Genomic DNA, 8388 nt, shown 5'->3' with positions numbered 1-8388 from the left:
GGGAGTTATAAATTATATAGAACTGTATTATAGAACTCTAAAAATCTCATAAAATGCTGATAGAATGTGAGAAAGTTACAAGACTGTTCATGTCAAAAACACATATGTTTTCCTTTCCTCCAAGAATTTTCACTAGAAAAACACTTGCAGTATTTGACACATTTATACTGCAGAATTACAATATGAAGTGTAACTACATTGTTAAGCCATCTCAATTAAATAACTGTAAAGAATTATCTATTAATTCCTAACTGAGAGAGAGAAACTGTCTCATTATTAAAAGGTCCCAGCGAAGGCAGAAATAAAGCATAAATGCATTTGAAAAACATTAAATCTTTTTTTTTTTTCATCAGAGAATGAACCAAACTTGAAGGGTTACGCCACTTATAAGCCTGAATGTGCTTACTAAGAAGAAGAATAGCAAACCAATTTTTCTATCATCAGAACTGCACTTCCGAGGGTTGGCCCCTGTTTATTTTGAGGGATGTGGACTTTGTCATGATTTGATAGAATCATCGGTCATCCAGTTTGGATTCATCATTTATTGTAAAGAGCAAAACTTAACACAGCACATACAATCTTCAAAATTCTGTCATCTCGTTAGCATAAGGTAAGCACTTTGGGTGATTATCTAGAAGATACACTCAGAAAAGCAAAGAGGACCAAAGAAAACTGTAGGCAGACACTTATAAATACTACTCCAGACATAGGAAAGAAATAAAATAATGCACATAACAAAAGATTTGGATAAATGGAGAAATAGATATTAGTAACTAGGAAGTTTCAATATTTTGATGATGTTGATATTCTCCTTGTTAACTTTTAAATTTATTACAATCTCTCAAATTTTTCTGAATAATTTTTTTGGGGGGGAAAATTTGATAAAATTATCCTAACATTCATCTAGAAAAGAACAAGTAAACAAAAATCCATGTGTGAAATCTAGGATATTTTTGTAAAAGAAAAATGAAGAAGAGAATATTGTTTTACTAGATATTAAAATAAATTAGGAAGAGATAAACCTCTAATTTGTGTGGTCCTGATGCCAGAACAGACCAGTGTGACAGAGAAAGGGATAAAATCAGACTTCGGTAGGGACATTATTTTTATAGACTATAAAGCAATTTGAGTTAGTGGGAAAAGGTTGGGCTATTCGATAAATGGTTTTAGGACAATTGGCTAACCATGTGAGCTGATGATAATGACGATGATGATGATGATAACAGCTAATGCGTATTGACTAATTGCTACGTGCCAGGCACCATAATAGATGCTTTCTATGAATCATCTCACTAAATCATCACATTAATCCCCTTGTTTTATCTGCTTCACAACATGACAAAGCTGTGGTTCATGCAGGTTAAGTAATTTTCTCGCAGTAACACAACTAGACTGTGTTGTGTGTGTCTGAACTCAGCTCACTCTCTTAATCAATACTTTCTCCTGCTTCTCCTGGATTCCTACTTATTTTTCTAAAATAAAGTCGAAATTTAATAAAGCTTATATAAAACGATAAGATTTAAGGTTTAAAGATGGCAGCATAAAACCAGCATTTCTTTTCTTGGAAACTATACAAAAGCGAATGGAAGAAGGAGGACTAGAAAGTACAAACTCTATTTTGCATGAAATTAGGCACCCTGATAGCTAAAACCTCAAGCATAAAATAGGTAACTGGGCAGCCCACACTGCACATTGAGCAGATATACATGCAGAGAGACGTGGAGAGATGGACCATGGCTGTGGGGCTGAGCAAGCTCCCATAAACTGTGCCAAGTGTGTGTGGGGGCACGCGGGAGGGGGCAAAGCCGACATCGGCGAGCACAACGTGCACAGACTGGGTGCAGCAGCGGCTTCCCTGGGCCTGGGGAGGGTTCTGGAATCCGAGAAATAGGGTTAAGTGAGGAACCAGATGTTTACACAAGGGAATCTCTTTCTGGGCATGTGAATTTTCTTCAAAAGTGAGTTCTCAAAAGGAAGCCAGTGAAATACCGCCTTTTGTGACCACATGGATGGACCTCGAGATAATCATGCTAAGCGAAATAAGCCAGAAAGAAAAAGTTGAAAATCACATGATATCACTTATTATGTGGGATATAAACCTAAAAGCAACAAGTGAACAGGACAAACAAACAGAGACTCATGGACGTGGACTATAGACTAGCGGTTACCAGAGAGGAGGAGCGGAGGTAGAACGGGGTAAAGGGGGTCAAATATGTGGTGACAGAAAGAAATCTAACTATGGGAGGTGAACACACAGTGTAAATATAAATATGCCTTACTGTTAAAGTGTACAGCTGAAACTTATTGGATTTCATTAACCAATGTCACCGTAAAAACAAACAAACAAACAAACAAACAAACAAACAAATCAATAATCACCTAGGAATACTAGGCGCTGTAAGTAAATAAAATAAAATAAAATAAACAAACAAACAAGTAAATAAAATTTTTAAAAAAGGAAGCCAGAATCTAGCAAAGATACCACAAAAAAATGGAAGAAATAGAAAAAATAAACCGAGTAATGAAATCTTCCCAGAAAAATGTCGCCATGATTTAGAGGAAAGCTGTGAATGAAACAGCCACTTGTTGTTGGAACAAGAACTCAAGAAAGAGAGACATGTGAGCTGGCAGTACTGGAGAGAGGTGGGGTGAAAGGCGATGTAAAAAACGAAGGCAAGGTTGGAGGGAGCACATAGGAGATCAGAGTTTGCCGGGGAAAAAGATGCAGAGGATAGACATGAAAAATACCAGTCACATTAAATTGGGAGTAAATGAGCTAAAAAGTCACAGAGAAAATGACACACACCTACAGGACATAAGAGAGGGGAGTCCTGTGGTGCCATATTGGAGAGACGCTGAAGAAGATGAAAGCATGGAAAAGAGCAAATCCTTACAGATATAATGCAGGAGAATTTTTCTTAAATCGAAGGTAATTTGCATCTCTATGTTAATAGACACACCACTTCGGTGGGAAAACAGTCCCCAAATAAATAACATCAAGGCATAAACTAGAGTTACTGGATCTCAAAGTCAGCTCTTTGGTGTACCCAGCAAAACGGTTCAGTCCCTTCCAATGGGAAGCTAGGCAGTAACACAACTAGAAATAATGTCCCCTTCCAGAAATAATGTGAGCCACCAATTTCCTACCGCCTAAACTAACTTTATGTGTACAAAAAGTAACGACAGCCATTGTGAACAAAAAAGAACCCGGAATATTCCCCACCGTAAAAACTGTGTCTAGAGGCTTGGTGGTGAGCACAGCACAGGACCCAGGTACCAGAGAACTGGGGCGAAGCTAAGGTTGGCAGACCAGGATGTGCAGAGTACAAACCCTGACAACAGAGAAAGCAGTTATCAAAAAAAAGATTAGGATATGTAGCAAATGTATCATTGCCTCTACTGGGAATTGCGTCTACAGAGAGAGGGTCCCAGAGGACTGACACCCAGCCGGCCGGACTTCCTCTCCTAAAGATGCTTTTCTAAAAGACCTGGGCACCATCTTTGACTCCTCCCTTACTCTCATACCCTCATCAAGTCCACCGGCCCAAAAGACTCAGAATCCAACTTCTCGTCCCTTGAGCCAAGCCACATCAGCACACGGGCCTCCCCACAGGTCTCCAGCTGCAACTCCTGCTCCCCATACCCTCTGCCTTCAGAGTAGTGGGCCAGTGGTACTCTTTGAAAACGCTGTGCAGACTGCACTTCTCTTGGATTACCCCGACGGCATGGTGTCGGCATGGCAACAGAAGCAAGGAGAGAGCATCGTGCCGTTGCTGCCACCCTGAATCCCATCCACCCCACCTTGGCAAAACCACATGCGCAGAATGGCTGACGAGGAAGTTGACCTCCTGGGACTTCCAGGGTCTCCTTCTACTCACTCCGGCCTAGCCTCAGTACCTTTCATGCTGTTTCTGGAACATTCCAGATGTAAACCCACTTCTGCCTCCGGCTTTAGCACTAGTGAGTCCCTTGAGCCTTCAGCGCTACCCCCACCCCACCCACAGACAGGTACATGGCTCATCCCCCACCTCTCCTAAGCCTCTGCTCAAACGCTGCCCTCTTCTAGGGTCTCCCTGACAGCTCTATTTGAAATGCAAACTACTCCCAGATCCTCTCCCACCTCAACACCCAGGCATGCTCTGACTCTTGTCCTTGGACATTCTCAAGGCCAAAGCATCCCTGGAGGGCAGAAGTGGCCCTGTCTGTGGGTAGTCAGAGAGCGAAGGACACCCTGGTGGCCACCAGCCAGGGCAGGCTACCTCTTCCATGAGCTACCCCTCCCTGGCCTGCGGCAGCGAACTCGCAGATGGTCTCGGTCACAGGACACTGATTGAAACCGCTCCCTACACTATAAATGACATACATGGGCTTAGCTGTGGGTTTCTGGGAGCGCAGGTGAGGCCCGCCATGGCAGTTAGCCCTGACTTAAAAAAAAAAATCTGTTTTAGACAAAAGACCTCCTTCGTTCATGTAAAACAAAACAAAACAAAACAAAACAAAACAAACAAACAAACAAACAAACAAAGAACCCGCAGGGGACAGAATTGAATGTCTTAGACTTTGTTTATCCAGACACAAGGTCAAGACTGTAATATTATTTTTTGACAGAGATTGTTTCATTTCTGCAACAGCTGCCCTTAAACCACTGAGATTCACTCTGAAGAGCTGCAGCCCTGGGGTTAAATTGTTGTATTTCTCAGAGAAACACCCAGCCTGTTCCGTTTGCATCTTTTTTTTGTCACATATGAGGGAGCTGTATTTATTCTCTTGGTGAGATTTTGATTCCTGGAAACACATTCCACAAGCCAGCCTGCATTTTTCTTAAGAAACATCTTCATTACTTGTATAATTAAAATAATAACAAACAATATCCCCCTAGTCTATTGGGAAATAGTGAAAAAAAAAAAGCCTAATACCTGGCTTTTTTTTTTTTTTGTTATAGAAAACAGGCAACACTGTAAACTGTGGGAAGGCGTGTAAATAAGTAACATGTTGGCAGGTGGCCGATGCATATTGACAGACACAGAAAGAAAGTGCTTACTCTTTGAGCCAGCAAATCTACGTATAGAAATCTGTCCCCAGGGGGAAAAATGGACATGTGGACAAAGATCGATAAGATCGACATCATCGTGACATTTTTATAACAATGAAAACCCGGAGAAAACAGACACACAATAACCATCGATAGCGCTGGACACGCCTAACTGCCCAGTGTCCACCCTTCCCTCTCAGTGACATAGCACAAGTGACAGTCATGACGGCAGCGTGCTCAGGTGACCTAGCCAGTGCGATGTCAGCAGAATCGACGAATGGCACGGTCCAGAGCGGACCTTAGAGGGAGCTGGCTCAGGTGGCCTGGCAGTCTTCTCCCTTTGCTCTTTCTGCAACACAGGTGTGAAAGTGTCCGCCAGGGCTCAGTGGCCATTTTGTTGACGGTGGGAGAGCCTTGTTGGGAATGGCAGAACAGAAAGCTATAAGCAGTTTGGGTCCCCAGTGACTTAGGGTAAAGACCAATTAGTCCTGAACTAGCCATGTCCAGATTCCTCTTACAAGAAAAATAAACCCAGATGGCTTTAAGTCCCCGAACTTGATCCTAACAAAAGCAAGAGATAGTTAGATGTACTTACTGATGTATTAATATAAACTCTGCACAGATAATATAAAGTCATAGTGAACACCCGTATTTGTCGATGTGGAAAGCCACTCATAGCATATTGTTAACCAAAGAAAAAAAGACTATAAGTCAGGAAGAATCATATGATCAAATTTTTAAAAACCCATAAAATTACATGTATCTCTCTCTCTATTTATATATTTTTTGCCTGAGGACAGGTGTGAAAGTCTAAACAAAAATGTTTACAGTCATTATCTTTGGTTATTTGGGGTCAATTTGACTTTTTAAAATTTTGGTGTAATTTCTCATTTTTTCTTTGATGATTTTATATCACATATGAATTCTAAAGATAAAAAGGCTACTATAACTTAATTTGCACATCAATGACGGGAAGGAATAAAATGTCTATTCGACCCATGACAGACAAAACACTGAGTCTATGAAAAACATTCCTGAAAATGAGACAGAGAAATAAGTGTGCAAGTAACATAAATAAGAAATTCTCCAAAGGGGAAACAGAATCGATCAGTAAATATAAGATAAAACATTCTTAACGTCATTAGAGATCTAAACGTGCAAATTAAAACAGGAAACCAATTTACTCATCACAATGTAAAGACTGAGAATAAAAAGATCCCATCTAATTGGCAAGAATGTAGGGCCACACGCAGCCTCACACTCCAGGTGGGTGTGTGAACTGGCCCCGGGCCAGTGCAGACCAAAAGCCTTCAGTGTGGTCATGCTCCTCCACGTCTAGGAATTAAGCTGGAGAAAGCAATCCCACACGCGCACGTTGCATTAACGTACAAGGACATTCATTGCTGTGGTGTTTGTAGTCGTGAGAAACTGGACACGACTTAAGGGAGAGATAGGGAACATCCTCACAATGGCGACCATTAGAAATAATTTTGAAGAAGGAAAGTGTCATGGAAAAATGTTCCTAATATCACATGCGCACATCTACGTAAACTAAAGTTAATGCGTGATGCTTATTTGTTTCCATGTAACACAACGTGGGGCTGCAAACACAGATTAAAATAAGAAATCACATGGGTGGATACTCTGAATAACAAGCTTTTACTTTTTAAATAAAGTGCTTTTAACATGGACAATACATATGGCCTGATACAGAGGAGAAGCCTCAGAGATTTGTGAAAAACTAATTGATTCTCCCTGCGATGAGAGGTCGAGTACCTTCCCCACTCCCTCCTCTTCTTCTCCTTAAAAGGAAACGTACCAGAGGGTATTCTGGCAAGTGTGCTCTCTGCTTTTCTTCTATTGTTATTTTTTTAATACGAAAATGCAACATGTTGTTTTAAAAAGCAACATCCGGAATACAAACCATGATTAAATAAACAAATTCGTAGCAATTAATCACATGTAGTAGGTCTTAGGTTGCTAGAAAAAGATCAAATTTATTCGTTTGTTTGTTTGTTTATCCCACCAGTAAGTATATATTTGGCTCTCACCTGTTTGATAAATAAATTACTAAATTAAGGTGAGTAAATCAGAAAAGAAAGGGAACGGAAATATATTTATAAGTACAGTTAAGCAAATTTTCTTGGAGAAGACAAGATAGATGTGAATTATTTTTGCAGTATTCAGATTGGTTCCCCCATCATGTTACACATTACAGACTTCTATTTGTGTAATATTTACAGTGTTACCTTCAAAGAAAAATGCTCTTTACCTTTGAAGAGAAAGGCATGGTTAGAAATGAAGGAAAGGAACATTAGACGCACAAAATAGGACACTGGATGTGTTTGTTTTTGTGTGTAATTTGTATAGTCTAAGGTAACTGGGTAAATGAAACAACACTTTTATTTTCAACCTTCTAAAACCATGTAATTGCATACATCTAAATATAAGGGACGTGATTTCTGAGTGATTCTGACAATCTATACCTGCATCTCCACACGAGGGCGCACAGTGGTGGCCAAGCAGATTATGGTTATACAGATCAGTAGGCAGCTGAAGTTTCCCAGGTGCAGAAATAAGTTGCATGAATAACCTGCCTCCTCATTCGTGACCGTTCTCATCATGCTCTGAACAGAAGCACTTTGGTGGACTACCGGGGGCATATCTACTTTCAAGAAACATCTCTGGAAAGACTACGCATCCTCACCTAATTCTTTAGAATGTAACATGCTTGGCAGATAACTAACAGACAAGTAACTTCATACCTTTAGAGAATTTCCATACTATGGTGGGTACGGGATAACCCTCGGCTGAGCAGTTGAGGATGACGGCCTTGCCATAGATTCCATCCTGGTCCCGTGGCTGAACCACAAACTTGGGGGGAACTGAAAAGACAGAAATATCATCGGTAATTCAGACAGGATCGTAATTCATTCAAAGTAGGATTTTGAGAAATGGAACGACTTTAATAAATATTAAAATGCAAAGAATGTTTTATATATGGGAAATTAAAAAAACAACGTTTGCAATTTGGGACAAATTAGGGAAGCCACCTCAGGGCAGGCAATTTTTCTTATCTATATCCATGAGCTTCTGCAGATGGAAGTTACTTTGCCCTGGAGAACACTAGACTCTTGAGTGTGGGAATTGGACTATAAACCAGAGGAGCGTGACTTCCTGTTTTTGACTTGTGTTATATGGACGATCTCCAGGAATCCACTCCATGGAAAACAGAATCAAAACCACGGTTTAAAGGAAAGAGAAAACATATTTGCTCATCAAAGAGTAATTATCAAAGTAAGTATTTCTCTTGTGTGTGAACTGCTCAAAGTGTTTGATACCTATTCTTATTGAAA

General features: G+C 40.3%; 1 protein-coding gene across 1 annotated transcript in view; it reads right to left on the bottom strand.

Moving 5' to 3' along the window:
- DSCAM (DS cell adhesion molecule) overlaps nucleotides 1–8388 on the bottom strand; it is a gene marked incomplete at its 5' end in the record, with an annotated part of 274168 nt that overhangs the window by 214014 nt on the left and 51766 nt on the right. The gene's annotated exons all lie outside the window — the stretch shown is intronic.

The sequence above is a fragment of the Pteropus vampyrus genome, unplaced genomic scaffold (assembly GCF_000151845.1).
Source record: "Pteropus vampyrus isolate Shadow unplaced genomic scaffold, Pvam_2.0 Scaffold270, whole genome shotgun sequence".
Classification (NCBI taxonomy): Eukaryota; Metazoa; Chordata; class Mammalia; order Chiroptera; family Pteropodidae; genus Pteropus; species Pteropus vampyrus.
Note: the sequence above shows the minus strand (reverse complement) of the source record. Positions and strands in the feature narration are given on the sequence as shown.